General features: G+C 40.4%; 1 protein-coding gene across 3 annotated transcripts in view; it reads left to right on the top strand.

Annotated features, from left to right (window-relative positions):
* The first annotated feature begins 15,668 nt into the window (after positions 1 to 15,668).
* Positions 15,669 to 23,535, top strand: part of ACSL4 (acyl-CoA synthetase long chain family member 4) — a 41,754-nt gene continuing 33,887 nt past the window's right edge. For 2 of the 3 annotated variants that reach the window (XM_050901656.1, XM_050901655.1), the window contains exon 1: positions 17,797 to 17,847. The gene's annotated coding sequence lies outside the window, so the exon portion shown is untranslated. Of the gene's footprint in view, positions 15,726 to 17,796; positions 17,848 to 23,535 lie in introns of those variants that run through there. The other variant, XM_050901654.1, reaches the window with a different exon arrangement.

The raw sequence follows: 23,535 nt of genomic DNA, 5'->3' as shown, positions 1-23,535 counted from the left end.
TGAAAAGGCATCTAGGTAGAGCTACAATCCTGGCCCTGAGGTATAAAGCAAATATCAAAGTTTGGACTAACTAGTTTCATGCAGAAACTATGAGGTTTGGAACTCTGGAAGCAAAGAACTGAAGAGGAATTGAGATACGATATTCAGCAGTAGTGTTGAGCACGAAAAAGCTTCTTTGAGACTTGCTTTTTCTGCTTTGAAATGTTGTGAGCAAGTTGGTTCACTCAAAGGATCTAATTAAACTTGTCTTGGGTAGAGGGGTGAGTTCTGACAAGGGCTTCAAGTCTTTCAGTGACATGAGGGGAGAAACACCCAATCACTGAGGCATTGTCAGCCACAAAATACCTCTGCAAACATGTACTATTATAAACATGGTGATTTTTTTTTCCGTTCAAAAGATCTTGCAAATGTTTTCCAAGTACCCACTTTGTATTTGTAGTTAGCATTTGTCAGTATTTTAGTCAACTCACCATCTTTTCTGCGTAAGTTTTAATAATAGTTTTAGAGAGCATCAGGGCACTAGTGATCAAACTGAAAGAATTGTTCTATCTATGTAATGGATGCAACGTAGATCTCAACAGATTAAGTTTTAGTAGTCTGCTTTATTTTCAGCAATTTCTGTCTGCCTCCACCCCAAGACAGTATTTAACTTTAATATATTGCACCTATCTAGAATAATTCTCATGAGGAATTAAAAGAGCTTTTCAAAGTGACGTAAGTCTAGTATTCCTCTTATTCATTAGATTTCTTTGCATTTCAGTAACAGATGGGTGGAAACGTTCTGAGAGATATTTTTTTTCATAGTGGGCTACTTATCTAGTAACTGAAGAAAGTCTGCTGGGAAGCCTTCTACAGCTGATGTGAAAATTTCTTAGCTGAGGCAACTTACCTGTTCTATGAATAAGGAAACCCCACAAATCTGCTTTTCTTTCAAAAAAAACCAGGGAAAAAACCCTCAGCCAAGCAGATGAGTGCAATTTAGTATGATTAACACTTAGCCAAAACTTTGTATTATCTGTAGGGTTCAAGATAGCTCTTACGCATTCATTCGCATACTTTGTAAAACAGTTTAAATGTCACCAGTCGTTGGTATTTTGAGACTATTTATTTTGTAGAGATTGAAGTATATTGGGTTGTAAACATGCAGATAGTACACACGTAAACTAATGTCACAGAGCAGATGCGTGCAACCTTCTCAGCTGAGGCACCTCCCTGTTTGATTTTGCACGAAAACACGACGAGCGTACACCAGTAAACACACCTATGCTTCAAGAGACGTTTTTCTGCATTCCCAGATGTGTCTAACTCCTCCCTTCCAGGGGATTTTTTTAATGAGAGAAATTAGGCTAGACATCTGCATTCTGCAATACAACCTTTTGTCGCAAAATTGCTCGCATTTTTAATTGCGAGCAAAGAATAAAATTGCACAGCAGGTGGCAGCACAGGTCCCGCTTGCTTTCAGCCGGGTTTGCACCTCTGAGAAAAAAAATCAGGCTTCCAGTCTTGTAGTGGTTACCTCTATTAAACGGCTGTCCTTTCCTTTCTTCGAAGCAGGTGATTTTTAGTGAAGAAATGGGAATTACCTGTGCCACTGGTCACTGCCACACTACAAAGGCAGAGTGGTTTGGGGGAAGATCATTTGGGAAAAAAAAATCAGGAAAGGATGCAAGCGGCACAACTCACTAGCAATTTGGGATAGAGCTTGCTGCATGGATACAAGGTGTGTCAATAGGTTGTCAAAATAAACGGTAAATCTAACTCTTGATAATCCTGCTTGAGTACTGCTACGCAGACACCTAGACACGTCTGCCTATTAGCAGAAGCAAGAGGCTTCCACAATGTATTTTTGGATGTTGAATGGCCTGAATAATCTGAAATATTTTGGCTAAACTGTAAGGAGTAGAGCATAGTAGTCTAAACCCTGTAGAACTGAGGATTTTAAAATTCTCAGTCAGATTTGGAAACTTAATTCCCAGCTGCTTCTTCCCTCTCCTCTCTTCTCTGATCCTTAAGAGGGGGGGGTGTTAGGGAAAGGGGGAGGGTTCATATCTTCTTTGCAAATGGGGTAGTTAGCTTTGAAATATCTTGAACGAGAATTCTCAGGAAGTCCACTCATCAGCTCCAGCATTTGCACCCATTCTGTCTCCAGACAGGCCTAAAAAACTTGATGTTATCATTGAATATTACACATCCTTGTTCAATTTCCTCACCTAGCCTGTGGGGAAAAAAGCATGAATCCTTCTGGGAATACGTTGATCATTAGATAAAAACTTGACAGCATTTATTTATGATTATTTTGGGTTAATGGCAGGCATTTTAATCTTGCTCTGCTAAAACTATTTATTTGTTTATTTGCCTGAATCGCACATTTCAGTGTTTGGCTAAAGTATCACCTAACACCCAGGGGAATGTCTTAGAGCTACAGACTTATGAGATTATTAGGCTTAATTGGTATTATTACTGTAGACCTCCCGTGGTACTGAATATGGCTTGCTTATTTTAAACTTTTTAATCCAGTATTAAGAGGAATTGCCATTAAGTTACACCATAGAAAAATAATTAGTCCAAAGTTAAATCTTGGGTGGTTGGCTTAAAACTGTTTAAGCCTCCTGTTCGTCACAAATCCTCTACCATTTTTCCTGAACTCCCTTACATTTGTGCCAACACTTTCTATAGCATGTGGGCCAGGCTTGTGCCCAGTGTAGCACCAGAGAAGTCAGTGGGGTCATACTGGAGATTAATTTGATAATACTTGATAATATTTCAGTCATCTAAGTTGCTGGCCTCTTAGTAAGGACAGAGCCCTATGCTGCTGAAGTCAATGGAAGCTCCTTAAGTGCCTGATCCAGTTCTCACGGAGCGTTGTTTTTGTGGAAATATCTGTCCTTGTTCCTTCGCTTTGTGTGATAACTTCCCCAGGTTTAATTATGTCTGTTTGCAAGATGAATTCTGAAAGGTCCTACATTTTGTGCATGGGGTGTAAAGTAATAGGAATTGCATTGAGGTAGCATTTGCTGGTTTTACTACATAAAAAAGAGAAAATTGGGTAGAAGGCTCAGAAATTAATTGTGATAGGTTTACCATTAAATGAGTAGCAGAAGTAAAAGGAGATGTTTAGAAATTCGAATGTCCTTTCTGTTTGTAGTGCTTCCCCTATACTGCAAGTACTCTATGCACTTCAAGTGCTGTTGTAGCATATTGGAGAGGAGTATAAAAGTATTTAACATTCTAAATTATTAATATGGGGAAAAGGAAGAAACAGTAGCATTGATTATAAATCTAATTTTGCGAGTAAATTTGAACAAGGTGACTGGTGCTTTAGTTTTTTCTCATCTGAAATTCCCACCTGAGGCATTGGTCAAAGCTTCTTTCACAAGATAACTAGGACTGACCCAAGACTTCACTATAAAAGCTCTATGAGGAAAAGGTATCCCACCTTATAAGCTTTTTATTGTTTTTAACCCTGTGCATCTGTTCATCAGATAACTTGTGTACAACAGTGTAAACAGCTACATGTGACTTAGCTAGTTAAAGGCCTGATAGTGTTTTTAAACTTGAGATCAATTTGCATTTTTTAAAAGCATTTGCTATTGGGTCAAAATTGCAGATATACGGGATTTGCATGTGCAGAGTCACATGACAACCTGGTTTATCATGGAAACATTGAATAATGTTGAATGATTGTCCTGGTTTCGGCTAGGATAGAGTTAATATTCTTCCTAGTAGCTGGTATAGTGCTGTGTTTTGGATTTAGTATGGAAAATAATGTTGATAACACACTGATGTTTTAGTTGTTGCTAAGTAGTGTTTATACTAAGTCAAGGATTTTTCAGCTTCTCCTGCCCAGCCAGCAAGAAGGCTGGAGGGGCACAAGAAGCTGGGAGGGGACACCGCCAGGACAGCTGACCCAAACTGGCCAAAGAGCTATTCCATACCATATGACGTCATGCCCAGTATATAAACTGGGGGGAGTTGGCCAGGAGGAGGGATCACTGCTCAGGAACTAACTGGGCATTGGTCGGCGAGTGGTGAGCAATTGCATTGTGCATCACTTGTTTTGTATATTCTAATTCTTCTATTATTATTATTATTATTGTCATTTTAATTATTATTATTATTTTCTTCTTTTCTGTCTAGTATAGTCTAATTCTTTTACTATTATTACTGTCATATTATTATTATCATTATTATTTTTCCTTCCTTTCTGTCCTATTAAACTGTCTTTATCTCAACCCATGAGGTTTGTTTTTTTTCTTTCGATTCTCTCCCCCATCCACTGGGTGGGGGGGAGTGAGCGAGTGGCTGCGTGGTGCTTAGTTGCTGGCTGGGGTTAAACCACAGCAATGATCTTTTATATTAATAGCACAAGTTGTGCAATGAGAAGTCAGCCCTTATTAAACAAGGAATCCATGGAAGAAAAAGAGCTAGGCATTCAAATCTATTTAAAAACAACAGGTAGGCTTCGTTAGATCTGCTGTTCATAGGAGTACTTGTTTATTCTGCACAGCAATATTTCAGTCTATAGGCTTTCTCTCCTGTGGTCAGCTATTTCTGGGACAGGAAGCGAACGTCAGTGTAACATTGAATAAGGATGTAGCTTTTAACGCTCTACTCTTCAGCAGCATTGTGTCAAATGCTCAGGCTGAAGTTTCAGGCTTCCTAATTGTGGTACAGAGGTCAGAGATGTTTCAATATTTCTACATTCTCTGTACTTCATGGGCCAATACTAAGAAGCATTTCAATAAAAGACAGTACCTGGAATTACAAGGTATTGCAGGCAGTGTTGTGAAAACATATAGTTAAATGTTTGGCTGCCATCAGTACTACTTTGGATAGACTGAATGAAGACATTAAGAGAAGAGCAAAACTCAGTTGCACTGTTTATGCTAGTATCATTTGGACTGGTACTGGAATGGCACATAACTACAATCAAATCAAATGAGATAAAAACGAATTGAAAAGAGAACAGATAGCTACTGCAGTTCTGTAGTGATCAGCCATGTCAGCAATGTCACTCCACTTTCAGTCATCAAAAATATTTCAGTTACCTTTCAAAATATTTGAAGTAAAATACAGTGGGAAGATTTTTGCAATCCAGTTCATCTCATTGTTTTTGTTGGTTTGTTTCTACATCATACTCAGCATGATGATAGTTGAGTACTTGTCTTCCTGAGTGTCTAAGGAGAAAGGCTACCTGATCAATTGTGTAAGAAATTCACAAGAGTGGGTCTTCTCCCCAGTCCGTGTTGTAATAACCACTTTATGCATCTTTAAATTGTATTATTAACATTAGCTACTTAATTTTCACAGCATCTTTGAGCTACCAGTACCCCTAAATGGAAAGGATAAGCAGTTTATTTTAGTGGCAGAACTTGCGAGGTCACTGATGCCAATCACTACACTCACAGCTCATTAAAGCATGGTGTTGTTGCTGCCCACTTTCCTTTTCTCCCCCTTAATGGGTAACATAACAGGGATCAAAATCTGAAAGCAATCTAGATTTGCAGTCTGTGACGAGAGGAAGTTCTCTGCTCTTTCATTTCTTTGATTTTGCTTCCCAGGGGAATATGAATTATGTGATTTAATTTTAGGGAATAACCCCCCACTTGGCTAGATTAAGAGGTAATTTTGAAAGTAAGCCAGCCTATCCAACACAAAGGTTCTGTATCCCAAAGAATGAATTGTTGAGTGAAAGCTTCTTAGGAGTCAAAAGTGACACCAAAATTCCAGACGAATAAAGATTGGTTTATACTATGGAAAGATAAATGAAATGTAGGTTGCAAAGTCTATCCAACATACATACATACTACCTAAAAACTATGTCTGTCTCTTACAGATCCTGCAGGTACTGTTTTCTAAAATATTTCCCATTAACATCTCTGAAAATAGACTCTAGTGATTTGACGTTCACATTTACTCACTGATAGGAGTCCAAAATGCAAGTCCTTTCAGAGTATGGATGTGCTGTGTATGGCTGTGGGCTCAGACCTGTTTCCAGGGGTGCTTTCATGGGATGGGAGCCCAAAACACCTGCTCTGTTGCTTTATTTATATTTGAAGGTTTCTAATCTAAAAAGACATTGCTTGACTTCTTTTTCTTTTTCCCTTTTAGCCATGATCTCTAGCTAATGCTTGCTTTTTCTGGAGTTCATTGAAAAACAAACAAACAAAAGCCAGAGATGCTGGAATTGTGTCAGTATAAACAAGTAGTTTCTTCTGTCCTTGGACAATGCGACATCTTTTGTGCTGCACAGGAAGAGCCCTGGTCTGGAGCTGACTGCTGAATCGTGGTCTTTCCTCATTAATTGCCCTGACAAGCTTTCTGCTTCAGGTGTTTTAACACTTCTGTAACATTTAAAATCAACTGTTTGCACTCCAAGTGCACAAAAAGCATTGCAAAGCTTGTGGGATGTGGGGGGGGATAGTCTGACCCTTCCTCCCAGCCAGCCAGGTCTGCTTTGGTGAACACGGACACAAAACACATTCCCTGTGACAGCACTGGAAGTTTGCAGTTAAGTTCAATGGAGGCAGATTGCAGGCTGGATTCATAAAGAAGAAGAAATAGTCAGAGTAAATTACTTTATAAGGGAGTGTGTTCAGATATAAAACAAACTTTGATAGACAGCAGAGATAAAAAGGGGAAGGAGTGAAACTACGTTCTATTATGTGTAAGTCTCCAAATTATAGAATTTACTTTTTAATATGAAAAATTTGCTCATAAGAAGGAATGAACTTACTACACCAGCCCAAGACAGATGTAACTGGTATTTTGGGAGTTCAGAGCTTACCATAACATACATAAATCCAGTGTGAAAACATGTCTGAGAAATAGATCTGCTTTAAGCAACCCTTTAAATTCTAAGAACTAGCACATAGTCCTCCGCTACATACTCAGCACTTGCGATTTTCAGAACTTGCTGAACAACCTCTGCAGGCAGAACTGACTGATACTTAACCTGTGAAGAGAGGAAAGGTGCTACCACTGCTGTGCTCCATTGTCCTAAACCAAGACTTACGCTACTCTTGACTTTTCTCCTGAAGGGTGTTACTGTAAATACTGATCAATAATGCTTAAAGAAAAAATAGCCATAGTGCTGTCTGTAGCCATTATAATCAGGAGATAAGCAAGGCAAAGTTTATGAAGAGTAACATCTCCTGTTAGGCCCAGTGATATAGTTGGAAGAAGTCATGAAAATAATATTCAAAAACTTGGTGAGAGATGGAATTGCTCAGGCTGTTTGTCTAGTGAATATAACGTACCTTTTGTTACCTTGCCTATTTTTGCACTACCTTCTAATTTTCTCAAACTGCTACAAGTCTTTTATTTGAAGATGCTTCTATTGTATATTAATGAAGAAGTTAAATTATCTAGGCAACACGGGCTAAAGCTGAAACTCCCCCAGCATCATCTTTCTTAACTATCATTGTCCTGTAAGAAAGTAGGTCTGTAAGTGATACTATTCATCTGAACAAAAAGAAACTGTTATCGTGGTACTTGTCAGCTGTGTGTAATACTGATATCTGAGCTGGCCTTGGGAGCCAGATATCATTACAGATAATGTGATAGTGTCCACTTTCAGGCAGTTTTGAATTCTGAGTACAAGACCAGGAGGAGCAGAGAACACCTCAGAATGCAGCCATTCCCCACCCCAACTCCAGCGTCTGCGAATATTTGGAACAAGGTTTCATTCACAAGCATTTACTTGTTCTGTAACTACTACAGCAATGGCAATTATTTTTGCAAACAATTTGCATATATAGTGTCATGTGAATAAATTAAATAATTGAGTCCAGGAATCAACTTGTAATAGAACTACTGACAGAAATGAAAGCATAGTCATTAGAAGTATTGTGTAAATATAGAATATTTACACAATAAGAAATAGAATATTTACACAATACTTCTAATAGAATATTCTAAAAGAATATTCTGTTAATATTTCTTGCATATATGACGTTAATTGTAAACCCAAGGAACAAAATGTACAAGTAGGTAGCAGCTATTGATATGACAAACTGATTGTGTAAGTAGAATTCTCTTCTGTTTTAGCAGCAAAAGGGAAGTCAATATCACAAGTGCAAGCATTTAAAACAGTCACAGTGTTGTTAACTTTACCACAGTGTTAAAGATTGAAGTTCACCTGGACTCTTCATTAAAAGTGCTTATACTCTACAGATCTGAGTGCTGAGTCAAATCCTTGATCTCATGAAAGTACTTTTTAAGGTAAGAATTCAAATATCTTTTTGAAAGACACTGTGTTAAGGTGTACTTCTCATCTTTGTATGTCATTTCTGGTTTTTCCATGGAGAGACATTTTGCGTACCACAAATGTTTACGAATGGAAACAGATCAATTTAGACCCAAAGATTTTGACAATGAAGTTACTATGCAAAGGAAATGTTGGCTTGTTGACTGAAAAATGCTACTAAGAATGTAGGAACTTGTTACTCTGGCATCTTTGTCCATGTAAGCAAGAGCCTGTATAGACATATGTGGGTGGGAGAGATAAAAGCGTATGTGGGGAACGTTTTGTGGGTGACTTCTAAAGGGTCTGAAAAAGGTGACCAAGAAACAAAAAAACCATACACATTTATTACACTGTTCAGTGTAATATGCGAAGTTGCTGAGGGGGTCTGTACCACTACTGCAAACTGTCCATAAATAACATTTTAAAAGGCTCTTCTCCTGGAATTGGTGTTCTTTTTTCAATGGTCCACAGTGCTACGGAGGCAATTCTGTTGGACTGATGGGAAACAATGCAGTGATCAATCAGCCTCTGAAGAAAGAGGCTGTGCTAGAAAAAACAAGATACAACTGAAAAGTCTTGCTGCAAAGACAGAATGAAAATAATATAATTTGAATTCCAGCAAAATCCTGACATTTTGACAAGCTGGGTAAATGAGATTCTTACAGGTACTCCATCTTGTAAAGACATCCTCATGACAGAAAGATGGAAGCTGCAAGACTGTCTTGTAAGGACTCCTTTACAAGTTCAAGAACAAGCTGAAGCAGAACTGCTGGAGCATGTCAGGGCAGACTGGCAGCTTGCTGTAATTTAGACAGCATGTGTAGAATATTTTAAGACTGGAAGGCTACCTACTTGCTTTAAAGCATATATAATACTTCTGTCCTTGTGCTGGAGTTTTGTGTTGTGACTCCGTAATTTTACCTTCTGGGCACAGCGATCTCTGAAACAGAAAGTATATCTGATGAAAGCAGGATCAGTTTGTACTGATTCTTATAGGGATATATAATCATGGAAACAGATGTGCCAAGAGTCATTTACAGTTTGTTTTAAAAAATCACACAAGGGAGTTCACAGTAACAAGAAGACTTGCATAAGTAGATTGCCAATTTATCACCAAATAATTTTCAGAAATTTCTCTTTGATGTGATTTTTACAAGAATAAGTATAGAAAAGAGCTCACAGTCTGCCAGTGTTAAGGACTATGAGTTGATTTATGAGTTTTGCTTTAAGAAATGAAACATCAATAAAAAAAGAAACACACGATTTAATCTTTGTGTAATAGTTAAATTGTTACATAGGAAGCCAGTTAGTCTAAAATGAGTAAATATTCCTTCATGCACGAAAAGGTGTTTTGGACACAAGATTATGTCTGTTCTTCATGCAAATCTACTGATGTATATTTGCCCCCAAAACTTACAGGAATGACTACAAACAGATAAGCAATAAGTTGAGTCATTCTAATCTTACCAACATTACTTCTCACATTACAAATTTGGAGGAATATGTGCACATGCAACTGCTCCCTCTGAGAACGATTTGTATGGGAGTACAACAGAGGATATTGTCTGTACTTGCCTGTTACATATTCCTCAGAAATGAAGTGGCAGCCAGCCCACAGGCATACACGATTAGGACTTGTGTTATTTTTTTAAATCAAGTATCATATTTTTATAAAAATTGAGCTCAGATGACGAATTGGAACAAAGTTAAGGTGAACAAGTAATTTTTCTTGCTATCTAGGTTCTAAATAAAAATATTTAATTGTGGAAAAAAGTACCGAATAGGAGGTTGGCCTTGCTGTTTCTGTCAAGACAAACTTCTGCTGTGGCATATGTAAATAGAAAAACTATTGAGGTCAAGGTCCTCACTGAATTTTAGTCTTTGCTCTAATGAATTCCCCAAATGGTTTCATACTAAATTAGGGCACCATAGTGTTTAAAATGTTATGATTCCTTAAAGGAATTGTAAGACTCAAGAGATCCTGATGAGAAGAGTGTGGAATAGACTGGAAGAAGACAATTATTTAGCCATATTTTTAGCCATAAGATATCCTCATCTAATGGGCTCTTTATAGTAAGCCTGGCCTGTTGTGGCTATTGCTAACTGTGGTTGTGAACTTTAGACTGGATCTTGTAAAAAATTAAGAAAACATTTCATTTTTATAGCATTTTATTTTCTTTCTTTTGAACGTCTCCAGGCAGCACTACAACATATCTCATTATGTGAGAACTACTCAAAGTCTTCCTTGTAATGACTGTTCAAAGTTCCCTCTAAAGTCCAGAAAATCATTTTTAGGTATTTTGTTTTGTACAGCAATCTAATGATTGTACAGTTGCATATGTTCTCCTAGTAAGACATGTAACTGTTTGCACCAAAAAAATTAAATTTAGAGTGCCAAAACTTTCCCTAGATTTATTGTGGTATAGATCAGAAATATCTCTGTCAATACTGCTTTCCTTTCTTAAAATGTATATTCTTCAGTCAGGAATTCCATGTCCATACAGCATCCTATTTAGGATCTAATACTCTAAAGCTCTGCTCCTGTTAGGGCTTTTCAGTTTTTTCATGAACTGTACAGTAATGCAACATTGAAACTGCATTCTCCTTTGACTTTATGTAGTGTGCAAACCTACTCATCTCAGTGGTACTGTTTATGATGTGCTGATTTGACCCAAGATCAAATAACTAGGGTTATTAACCAAGATTAAATAACTAGGTGCCCACTTGGATGAAAGAATCAAAATCCAAGCACAAAAACGTGAGTATGTGTGCTATCACAGCTATAGTCTCTTCAAGTCTACTAGGCTGCACATATTGATACATAGTGCAGCCCCCTATGTCTGATGAATTAATTGAGTATATCAGTCTCTGAAATGCTGCAGATATTTAAGTGTTGTGGGGCATAATAGGTACCTGGGCAATACTACAATAAGTTGTCTTTCTTGCTGCCTAAGCAGGCAGAAAGTTACTGTCAGGCATTACCTCTGGAAAAGAAAGTAGCTCTAAACTCTGCATGAATCTGAGCAGGTAATGAACGTGATGTTTTTACAGAATACAAATGTTATGTCTGCAAGCAGGTACATGTTTCTGTTTCATGCATGGAATATGGCTTAAAACAAAGATTTAATTACGTAATGCAAGTATATGTTCAATGCTTGCAAGTTGCTGTACATTTTTCTACATAATGACTCAGAATGAGAAGTTATTTTTGTGTAGATCAGGGTAACAAAATTGATTAAAGGCTTTTAGTTCACAAGACCTATCAAACTTTGTCTCTACTTCCCCCCTGCTCCTTCCCCAAAAGGCCCAGTACGTTGGCTGTAGATACTAGATGTGATAAAGATCTTTTTATTCTTTATGTAAAATATAGAAATTGGTTATTTTATGACAACTGTTATAAACAGATTTGCAGATAATTTCCCAATCTGGTTTCATGTATAAGAATAAGAAGGGAATGGAACTAGCTTGAACAAATAGCATCAAAGAACAACACAATTCATACATTCGCAAGTAGGCCCCTTCTCTTAAAACCCTGCCCTTTATTCAATACGCCATCCCTCAATTCCCCCCTACTTGAAATTCCTCCTTGAAATGCACTTCTTCGGAGCGATCAATAATCCTTTGTGTCACCAAATGTGTATGACTGACCGCTACGTTGTTTTTGTTGTGTTTTCTTTTAAAACCCGAGAGTCAGTTTAAAAAGATCTAGAGTGAACAAAAGTATGTTACTCCTGAGGAGCAGAGTTAATGTGGAGGTCTATCATGGTTCAGCTTTTTTTTAATTATGTGCTCTAAGTTTATTGAGAAGTAGTAGAAATCCAATTTAAAAAAAAAGGAACACATTAAAATTTTACCAGCCTGAGACAAAACTGAGGCAACTTTTTTTGGAAAGTGCTTGCTACAAAATGCCAAAGTTTGTGTACAAAATTTGTTGTCTGTTGTTTTGATTCGAACTGTACACTCTGTGAAGAAACAGGATTGCATCAAAGAAATAGTTGATTTCACCAGTCACTGCTCCTAATATAAATAAACAACCCACAAGGCTCCAAGTATTGATTTACTACTTAGATTATGCAATCCCTTTGCTGATACCAGGAATGAGGTGAGAAGCTGTTGACTATTTCCAAGCTTGCCCTGAATCATGGGTGAAAAACAGAGACCACCTAGACTGGCTTTGGTCTCTCCTCAACATACCTTTCTCTTGCTTCTTTTTGACCTCTGTGTTAAGAATGAAAACTAACCTTGGTACAGAACAATTGCACTGCCTGGGAAGTTGTGTTATACTGATCACATTCCACAGAGATCATTGCTGGGTTTTTCTTACTGGAAAGATACAAAGCAGTTGCAACACGAGAGAAAATGAGAATCCTTTCAGTCAGATTTGGTTTTAAAGATAGTGTGACATAGTGTTATATAAAGGCAGTTTTAATTTTTGTTTGTGGACTCCTAAAATGTTTGCAAAGGTGTTTCTGAGCTCTTGTAGTAAATGTAAGCTTCCTGACAATAGGCTTGCTTTTCTTAGCTACCTGTTTTGAAGCCTTTAGAAGTACTCCACTTATCCTCAGGGTATTGCTAGTTGACCATAGCTTTATTTATAGAGAGCAAATAAATCTGTTTCTGCTTTGCTTTCAAAAAAGAATGTTTGAAAGCTTTCAAAGAACTAGTTTAAACATAACTATTTCTTATGACAAATAAAAGAGCAACTGCTACACCAGTAAATCCTACGTAATTCAGTTAGCCGTTTGCATACCTGTAGCTACTGGAAAGGTTTCCCATAGTGCTGTTTCTAAAGCCTCCACACAACAAGGTATATTTGACTCTTCACTTGGATACCCTGTCTGTAGTAAGTTTAATTTTAGGACTCATTATTCTAACTATAACCTGACAGGTTATTTTTTTTCCTTAGATTGTAATTAACCAAAATTTGTTTCTAACTTTGCTGAAATCATTAATTTGACAGAGATGTTCATCCTTCTGAAACAAACAAAGCATTTTGTTGAGCACCCCCGACAACGCCACTGAACCTGGATGTCATTCAGTGATGCCCGGCTTGGGGACACGAGTGGACAAGCCCCGCAGGCACCAGGATTCCCCACTGAGCTTCTTGCTATGGCACGCAAGGCCAGCTCGTCCAGGGCCAAGAAGAGGTTGATGAGGAGGTCCCATGGCTTGGTGAGGTCTCCAATAGGGAGGGCATAAAGGGAGAGGTGAGGGAAGAGTTGCACTCAGCAGAAGTGCACAACCTGGAGCACTTGAAATCCATGTGGGAGTAAGAACATGCAGTCTGAGGCAGAGAGATGGAAGCTCCAACTTAAATTTGTTGGAGGCACTATGACACTGCACCTGGAAAACGTTAGACTTGTCAGCCTAGAAGAGAAATGAATGAGGTAGTAGTGCAAGGAATCTGAGATACAAATCTATAAAACAAGGAGTGGCATGGAGACAGTTAAGAGAGACTGATAATTCATGGTTAATTAACGCAAAAGTCAAGGGACATCAAATGGAAATACCAGACAGGAGCTCAAAACGTACAGAAGTGATTTTCACACAGCATGAAGTTAAACTGTGGAACTACATCAAGCTGTAGATGCCAGAAGCTTATATGGATTAAGAAAGCAATTGGATTTTTCTTCCATTAATTTGTCTATCAAGAGCAGAAATAGACTACTTCTAGCTAAAAGTCTCTGAGCTGCAGAATTCGTTATCTTCCCAGGAGATGACGAGCCACCGTTGGAAACAGCATACTGTGCTAACTCAGTCACTGTTCTGACCCACTGTGGCCATTCCAGTGCTCTAGCTGGTTTACGCAGAAGACATGCTTCCTTACCCACTAGCAGGATACATCACGGTAAACCCAAGCTCAGTGAATTCAAAACTTAAGACTATAGGAAGTATAAAACAGTTGGAACAAATTACAAATATATTCTCTTACCCATTTACTGTTTATGAGAAAGATTTAGAAAATAGGCTAATATGTCAGTGTTTTAGTTGGAAACAAAAATTTGTAGCAAGCTTGTTTGCCGAACCTTTCCTAAATACAGGGAGGTTAGATCAAAAAAATATTTGAGCTGCATAAAACAGATGTGCCTTTGGGCATCTTGCACAATGCAGGCCCTCTCATTCGTGATGATTTGACATTAAGCCAAACAATGGGGTTTGAAACAGATCAGAACAAAGTGAGAGTAGTAACGGACTGCCCTAAAATTCATATAGCCCAAGCAAAGCAAAAACCACCCAGTGATTCAGTTCAGCCTCTGTCCAAGGAAGTGATGTGCTTTTTGCTTCTCTAAGAATGAGAACTGTTACACCGAACATCCACATTGCATATGCACTTGTTGCCAGAAGATTATAGCCTCCTGCAAGAACGCGTCTTTTATAGCAGCAAACTCTTGTTACCAAATACAGCTATGGCTTGTTTTGTAATTTTGCTTTTCTCACAGTCTGTCCCACTCCATATGGGGTGGGGGAGGATTGTGCTGGACTTCTGCTCGGCATAGATGGAGCATGAAATGTTTCCTCTTCCTTTACACGTTGTTAGGAAGTGGCTATGTGTCTTGTCAAAAGTTAGTTATTTTGTGCTAGTTCTCTTCTGAAGCAACCTCAGACTCCAAAACACGTAAAACCATCTGGCAAACTTTTGCATGAATCATACGGATATTTGTGGCCTCTGGCTTTCTGAACCACACTGTGAGCAATCCTAGTTGCTCTCATCAGTGCTGCTGCTGAAACCCGTTTCTTGTGTTCTGAGTAAAGACCATAGGGGCCTCTGACTCAGCTCGGTGGTCTCCAGATTGTCAGGAGGCAAAACTGGGTAACAAACCTCTGTGCTGCCTACTCCAGCCTGACAGATCCAGACTTAGCGGCGTTACCGCTTCCCGTTCGAGCCTGCTAACAAGAGCAGGGAGACTGTCTGTGCTTAGGGAGGCTGGGGCTGGCGCTTGAAGTGGTTTTTGCCATGCGCCCATAGGTCTCACTGTCCCACAGCTTTTGTAAGCCTCACTGGAAAACTAACACAATAAAACAGTATAGCAGTACCGGATAGTAGTGGAGCGGAGCTCTGCGTAAATCCCGTTCGCAGCCTGCTTTCCCGCGACATCCCCCTGCTCCCTCAGGCTGCCAACCGCCCGGGGAGCGGGGACACCTCCAGCCGGGCGTCCCCGGCCCAGCTCAGCATCACGGCAGGGGGCTCCGGCGAGGGCCCGGGCGGCCCGTCGCCGCCTCACACCCGGGGACCCCCGCCCGGCAGCGGCCCCGCTCCGGGCCCGCCCCCACCCCTTCCTCCGCGGCGGCGCGTCACGGAGATGGCGGCAGGAGGATTGGACGGCGGAGCCGGCAGAGCGGGGGCTCGCTCCTCCCCCCCGCTCCCCCCGCTCCCGCCCTCCCCTCCCTTCCCTCCCGCTCTCAGCCATTTTAGCGGCCGGTACAGCCGCGGGCCCCGTTCTCCGCCGGCAGCGCCGGGACGAGGCGGCCGGGTGAGGTGAGTGCGCGCTCTGCGCGGCATAACGGCCGGGGCGCGCCCGGCACGGCCCCGGGGAGAGCGGCGACGGGAGGGAAGGGAGGGGGCAGGTTCCCTCGCTGCCCCTCGGCAGCGTCTGGGACGAGGTGAGGGGCGGGAGGGTCGCCCTGCGCACGGGGGAGAGAGCGGGGAGCGGGGCGCGGGGCTGGCGCTCCCCTCCGGAGCGTCCTCCGCCCCCGCCGGGGGTGGGACCGCGGCTGCTGCCCGCCTGGGCGGAGGCAGCCGGGTCAGCTGAGGAAAGGAGCGGGAGGTTACGTGGGGTCAGCTCCCTCTCAGCCTCCCTGGAGCCGCGGGCATGGCTCCCGCGGGGCCTGGGCCGGGAGGATGCGCCCGGGCTCGGTACCCCGGTGCCGGGAGGGGGAGCGCGGTAGGCGCTGGGCAGGAGCTGGCGCTGGCCCCTGCCCGGGAGCAGGTGGCGGGCACTGGGAAGACTGCCTGGAAGCGCAGAGTGGGGGGCTCGGGCCGGCGACCCAGAATAAACCTGCGCAGGAGCGGCCGTTCTCTGCACTAACGCTTCTCCCCATGCGGGGTGCAGCCCGCTCCCCACCTGCCGGAGCATCCTTCCGTAACTCCCCGTGAGCTGGCTCTATCGCAGCTCTTGAGGCAGGGCCGCCTCCTCCCGTTGTTCCCCATCCTTCTCTCAGCCCTTGGGGGCTGAACGCCAGGCGCTGTTGCTCTTGGCCGGCAGCAGGATGCTCCGCTCGCTTTGCCTGCCTCTTGCCCAGCTAACTGATCACAGAGGAGGCTGCTCGCTCCGCTCCTTGCTGTGCATTACCAGCGTCCCTGACTGCTCATCTGTGCTTTCCTGGGAACCCAGCGGGTTTTGTGGGCCTGCCCAATACATCAACAGTGCTATCTCCTCCCTCAGAGCCCCCCCGCCCCCTCCTTCTAGATGCAGAAAAGGAGGTTGGGCTCAGGATATGGTCTGATGCTGATGTAGCACACGCAGAAGCCCAGGAAAGTGTGATTCATTGCTCAAACACTACGCACAGGGCATATTTTTCTATTTCACGTCATTAGAGCACCTGCTAAAGTAAAGCAAGGAACTGGTTGAATATTTTTGTTGTCCTGTTCCCCTGAGAGAAGTTCCACTTTGTGGTGTTCTAAAATATCTTTGTATGCTTTGTGGATTTTTGAAGCTTATTTGCAAAGCAAGTGTATTTGTACCGCGTGCCTTCCCCCGCCCCAGGAGGAGCGTGGACCCTTAATGGGCCAAGGACAGTGGGCTGTACAGACCTCCACTTATCTAGTGCTGCTCTTGTACCTAATGCTTTAATGAAATAATTACAGCAACTTTTGAACTATTTTGTACTATAACCCCTTTTTTCCCTAACATAATTGGTTCATATTTGATTTTTTTTTTTTCCCAGTGAGGATGCTCAATAAATATAGATGGAGGTTACAGAGAAATTTGGTATAAATTAAGGATTGTTTCATATAAAGTAAATGGACAGCTGTAGTCCCTGATGGTTGTACAAGATGATTGTCAGGCTAAGGATAATACCTGTCCTTACTTGGTTGCTCTTTTCTTCTTGGACTGTTGTAGCATAAAAATAGGAATAAGACATGCCTTGACATCTACTATTATAGACAAACTTGCATCTATAGCCTTGCCAATTTTAAGTGCAAAAATTAGCAAATAAACCTACAAATAGGAATTAGAAACATATGATTTCTTTTCTTTTAATTAGTTCTACTTTTTGACTCTTTGGGACTTGTCATCTCAGACTAACTGCAATGATTAAAGCCATGGATTTTTTTTTTTTTCCCTAAGATGTGAACATCTTACATTTTAAACAAATAAATCCCCAAACCAATCTTTTCTCTCAAACGAGACAGAAATAGTAATGTTCAGAAAGACTGTTTGGTTTCATCTTTTTTTCTTCTGCCCTTCATGCATGGATACAAAGTTTGTGTTTTAATACAGTTCTACAGAAGCCTTAAATATTTCCACATAAAAGTTATTTTAGAAAATATTTAATGTATTTTTAACTTACCTCTCATTTCTTTGTATTTGCTAGTTCCCCTTCATTGTTGTCTTGATAACAGATAAGACAGCCTCCCCCCCAAGAACCCCACTGTGGTAAGGTTTTCATGATGTGTAAATTATTTGGGTATTTGCATCTCATGCAAACTTTGCTCATGTATTACCTTTAACACTATCTGTAACATACACTGTGCAAGTGACAGTGTTGCCCATTGTCTGCTGATTGAATAATCTACCGCTTACCAGCAGCTATAAATGTTCAGCATAATAAGTCACCAGTGTTCAGTGGATGACACCTCCTACTAACATGAGGATTATGCTTCAGCCCTTTCATAAAACTAGAGAAACCTCTCTTGAACAAATCACTAAGGCAAGGCATTAGGTACATATCTTAACATCACTTGGAATATATTTGTATCTAGTAAAATAGATGCAGCCTATTACACTGTTTTAAATGAAGTTAATACCCAAATGAAATATTAAACGGTAGCCTGAGCCAAGTAAACATGCAAAATCTATTGAAGTTAATGATTAATAAATAGAGTTAGGTAGTTAACATGACAAATGAATGAGTGCTTGTGTATAAGAAAACTGTTCTGAATAAGAAATTACTTAAGCTAAAAAAGAGTTGGAGTTCATTATTATGGGAAATCTTCATTGTATATGCAACTAAGCATGTGGTCACTGTGCTTCAGGACATGTATTTTCTTGGGAGAGAAGGAAGTTTCATGGAAGGAGGGAATTAATTTCCTGAGAAACAAAATTTACAGTTTTGTTCCATTTGCTCATATATTGGATCGTTATTTAGATGGTGCAGTGTCTTCCACCCGTTTTATGGAAGGCACATCTCCAAAGCTGGCCATGCTGTTTAATTTTCCTGCGTTCTACAGCAGCTAGAAAGTGGCTGCTTTGGGGTTCATCTTCGTTTCAAAGTTACCTCCTCCCCGTAACTGGGATTGTTCTCTGTCACATTTCCATTTGGAAGGTGCTTAGTGGAACAGGCTAGCTGTACGGAAGGGCCCAAGGGAAAGCTTAAGAAAGTATTTGTCCTCTGCTAGTGGAGCTATGCTTTACAGTGGATAGGAATTATTAATACTTTGCTATTGCTTTTCTTTTGTTTCCTTGTTTTTGTGGTTGGAGGTGGGGGAGGGAAATGAGGATTGCCCATAATCTGCTGACAGTCTTAGTAACTGTATGTTTCCTCAAAATCTTGAACTCTGTAGATAGGCACATAAAAATGAAAGCTGAACACAGCACTGGTTATTTCTTCTGTGGCCGCTCAGTCACAGAGTAACTTGTGTCACACTGAAAGTAAAACACACACTGGAAGTGGTATGACAGGTTTCTGTAATGACCTATGATGGACACGAAGCCTGCCAGCGCCAAGGCTGTTTCTCACAGATTGCTGTTTGTGGTCTGAGTGGTGGACGGGGAGAACCTTGCCTTAATCCGGGATATGCTGGAGCTGTGAGAAGTTTTTACTTGTTTTGTACGGACGTGAACTAAAAGACACTGTATGGAATAAGACTTGTGCTTGCAAAGAGGAAGGCTTCTGGCCAGTTGCCAGAATTGCTTGGGAGATGCGGTTTCAGTTTTCTTTTCTGCAGTAGGTACCTAGTGTGATCTGCATTGAGCCACTTGGCCGAGATCAACAAAAATAATTGGACAGAACTTAAATAAACTACAGCAGATCTGCTTTCCCTGCCCCACTTCTTCTTAGGGCTATCAGTTCTTACCTCATACTTCATATAAAGTGTATTTGTAATCAAGATACAGCTTTAATCATGTGCCAGATGTACATAACATTATTTACCTAACCAAGTGCATGATACAGAGGTTAGCAATGAGTGGTGGGGGTGGAAATTCCTTATGCTGCTGTTGTCGCCCTAGATAGGAAGCCTTTCTACTATTCAGGCTACCGTGCTACTTTTGACCTGTGCTGCCATAGCTCATAGTAGCTTTTGAGTCAGGACTAAACTTGGTGCTGGCTTGAACTTCATCTTCTGCAGAGGTTAGATATGAGGCGTGTGTGTGAGCGAGGAGTGTTGGTACAATTGGCTGGAGAGTCATTTTACATTTTAAGATGATCCCAAATATAGTAGAAAACTCAGAAGGCACATTGAACCATTTTTCAGTAAGGAAATAAATAGCACAGGCAGTCTTTGGAAATGGAGGAGCAGAACAAGTAAGGAAAGGTGATTGTGGGCATGGGGCTGGGAGGGGTGGGAAATGTTTTCCTTTAGCCAACATGTTGCCAGAATGTCAATTTGTATAACGGATGATTTTTAAAGTTTGTGTATGCGAGTTGCTTGTGATGGAAGTGAGGTTGGAGCTAATGCTACTGCATCAAAAAGTCAGCATGCATTTTATTTGCTTTGCTTTTGGATTAATAGCTGTGTAATGTGAAGGACGTGAGGAATTGTTTTCCTCTTTCTTTGCTTCAGATAGAGCTAAGCACTTGGACTTCCCATTGAAATCAAAGAGTACTTTTCACCTCAGTAAAGTGTTTTGTAAGGAATCCTAGATATTGAGAAAATATCTCCCCCCCCCATTTAAATTTTGCATGTTTTTTGTAGTACAGTTAATGCCAAATCGATGAATATTGTGCAGCTGGGAGTTCACTGGGCTTCAAGGTGAGATATCTTTATCTCCAAGGTAGAGATAAAGTGATCCACCAATTATCACAGATTTAAGAGTCTCGGATTTAAAGTAATCCAAGGTCGATCCTTGGTTATCACTTTAAATCCAAGACACTTAAGTCTGTTATACTTGAATACCACTGTTGTTCAGTGAGGACAAAACTAATGAACTAGGATTTCCTTCAATGTATATTGATGTGACTGTTGATTCCCTAGAGTATGTTACTGCTTCATCAGTTGAGCATCTTTTTCTAAAAGCATACTTGCCTCTTAGGCAATAGATTTATATTTCTTTGTAAATTCTTATAATAAATTCATTGGTCTGTTAATAGCAGCTGTTAAGTGTCAAAAACTGGAGCAGAATACCTGTGTGCACATCTGTTTTACTTTAAACTGTGTGATGACGCTGCAGCTCGTTTCATGATTTTTGCTCATCACATTTGTTAGTGTGCAGAGAAAATGCCTGTATTTCCATACACTGATAATCGGGAATGTTTTATAGTATAGGAGTATAATGGCAGTTAGAATATTAATGTATGTATCAATTAAAAAAAAAAAATCTAGTTATGCTTGAAAGGCTGTGAAATTAGAAACAAGTTGACATGACAAGGACAGACTTAAAATAGCACATTTCATTCCAGTACTTGTACTCTTAAAATTTGTACTAATTAAAGAGACTTTTAAATTATTCATTTAATAACTCTGAAGTGCTATTCTGTTTTAACTCTCCTTGCTACAGAACATAAGATTGTAAGTGAGTAATACCAAGACAGTTACAGAAATGCTTGTGTTCAGAGGATTTCTTTAAAAAATTATTTAAATTTATAATAAATGTATAATTGATTTTTAAAATATCTGTTAATGACACGTTTAGCCTACCCCATTGTGCTTTTGTTGTAGTATAAGCACGGCCAACATGTAAAAAATTTTTCTTAACATCTAGCTAATGGTTACGTTTTGCAAAATTACTTACTAGGTCTGTACAGCAGACCTTTTGTTTGTTTGTTTTTTTAGCTACTTTATGATACTGTGCAACCCATTTTAAAGTGAAAATAGTTATTAGTACGGTGTACTCTGATCCTTGTTCTACTTAGTTAGGTGCTTTACCTAACTAGCATTTTAAATTTAAGTAACACTTAATAAATGTGACTTACATTCTAGGAGACACAACAGTAGATTCAAGTAACATGAAAGGATAGTTATTGGTTTTTTTTCTAAACCACTGTTCTACACATTATAAGATACAAGACATGCATTCTGAACCGCATCTTAACTGAGGTTTTCCTCTGTACCTGCAGTTACTTGGTTTCAACTATAGTTACTGCAGTTAGATGTCTAGTTTATAAAACCGCTTGTTTGTGTGTTTGCTGTGTAACTTTAGAAAAGTAACTCGAGTAGTAATAGTCCCTTTAGCTAAGATTCTTACTGAATATTGTCCTTCCATGGCAGTCCACAAGCATACCGTGTGTGCAAGGCTGGGCTCTTCGTGCGCAGTAATGCCCGTTTGCGCACCAGCGTGCAGTCTGACATCTCTGGGCTACTGCGGTTGGGGTTATTGGGGACGGGGCACTCCAAAACACCTTCAATTCCATGCTGAAGTTTTTGACTCGTAAACAATGCAACTCAAAACAAATGTCAAGCATGCAAAAGCTGCTGCTTGTTTCTTAACATATTTCCTCCCATTCCCAAATAGTTCTGTTTTTAGCCATGCCTCTGCCCACCAGACCCTTCGCACTTCTATGACTGTTACATCCCTTATACACCATCTACTCAGCTCCATTGTCAGAAATGGAGAGTAGCCCATAAAATAATTGAGTAACTGTCCTCCTTGTTAAGTGACCCTTAAGCCTTTTTAAGAGCCTTGTTTGCACAAATCCTGCTCATAGGAGTAGAAAAATATTAGCATAGAGAGGAACTGAATAAATCATAATATTAAGTATGTGATACTGCAGTGAGAAATTCTGTTCAGTGTCGGTAGTTGTTATAAGTGTGGCGGGTTTTGTATTTCCCAATTCAGTTGCTTGGAAAAGAAATATAAAACAAATAAACAGTTTCTGCAGAGCAGACACGTGCCCTAAGGCTGCTCTTTCATGGCTGCCAGAAAAATCTTTGTTGCGTATCACAGTAAGAACAGAATTAACACCTGTGTTTGGTTTTCTTTATCAGTCTGCTAGTGCAAGTGGATTTTTCTTACTGTCCCTCAGTTGCACAAATGTTTTTACAGACAGAAACACTGCCATACCGATAGACCCAATAGCTTTTCCTGTGATTATTTTCCAACTTGCCCGTTTCTTGCTGTGGAACTCAAAGGCCCCCAGCTATAGACAGCCGTATGGCCGGAGGGGCTGATGCTACACCTCGTGCAGGCAGCTCCTAACAGGAGCCTGCTGTAGGCACTGGAGAGAGCCTGCTGTTCTGCATTTGATTCTATCTCTACCCTCCACAGCATCAAGTGGACACACCCGTTGATTCCTGTCCTCGAATTTTTTATATTAGCCACTCTGCTGTAACATATGAACTACGCTCCTTGGTTCAGGATAACATGTACTGATGAGCCTGAAACTAAAGTCAACCTCTCGCTGGTCTTCTAATGAGAAAGCTAAAGGTATGCTGTGTTTCTGGAAACTGAGTAACTGAGTTGCTCATTTTACATCCAGTTTACTCGGGTTGATAGCAAGCTTCATATACAACAGTATTTGCTAAAATAAGAACTTTGCCAAAATAAAAATCATTTATTTTTGTTTTCATGTAATGATTGCTCATCTGGCTACAAGTCTGATTTGATATTTTAAATAAGTTACTATTTTGTAAATTTTATTATTTGTGTTTCTGTACACTAGGAGCCACCTGTACAACTTGAACCAAAAAGTCTACTAAAAGCTGTATTTAGAGAAACATTAGACTGCAAATAATGAGTCTTCATCTAATGCCCTGCACTGTCTGCTTCTCACACTCAGTGAAATACGGAGAGCACTCACTGTCTGTCAAGTTAGGCTACAGATGAGCAGGTACTACAAAACGTTTAACTTCACACAATGTTGCAGTTCACAATTCTGCACATATTTATGGCCGGTGGCACATACAGCACAATGAGTCTTTCCACATTTAAATGAGTGCTGCTATCAGTGTCCTGTTGAGTTTGTAG

Source organism: Gymnogyps californianus, chromosome 9, assembly GCF_018139145.2.
Source record: "Gymnogyps californianus isolate 813 chromosome 9, ASM1813914v2, whole genome shotgun sequence".
Taxonomy (NCBI): Eukaryota; Metazoa; Chordata; class Aves; order Accipitriformes; family Cathartidae; genus Gymnogyps; species Gymnogyps californianus.
This window is presented reverse-complemented; position numbering and strand designations above follow the sequence as displayed.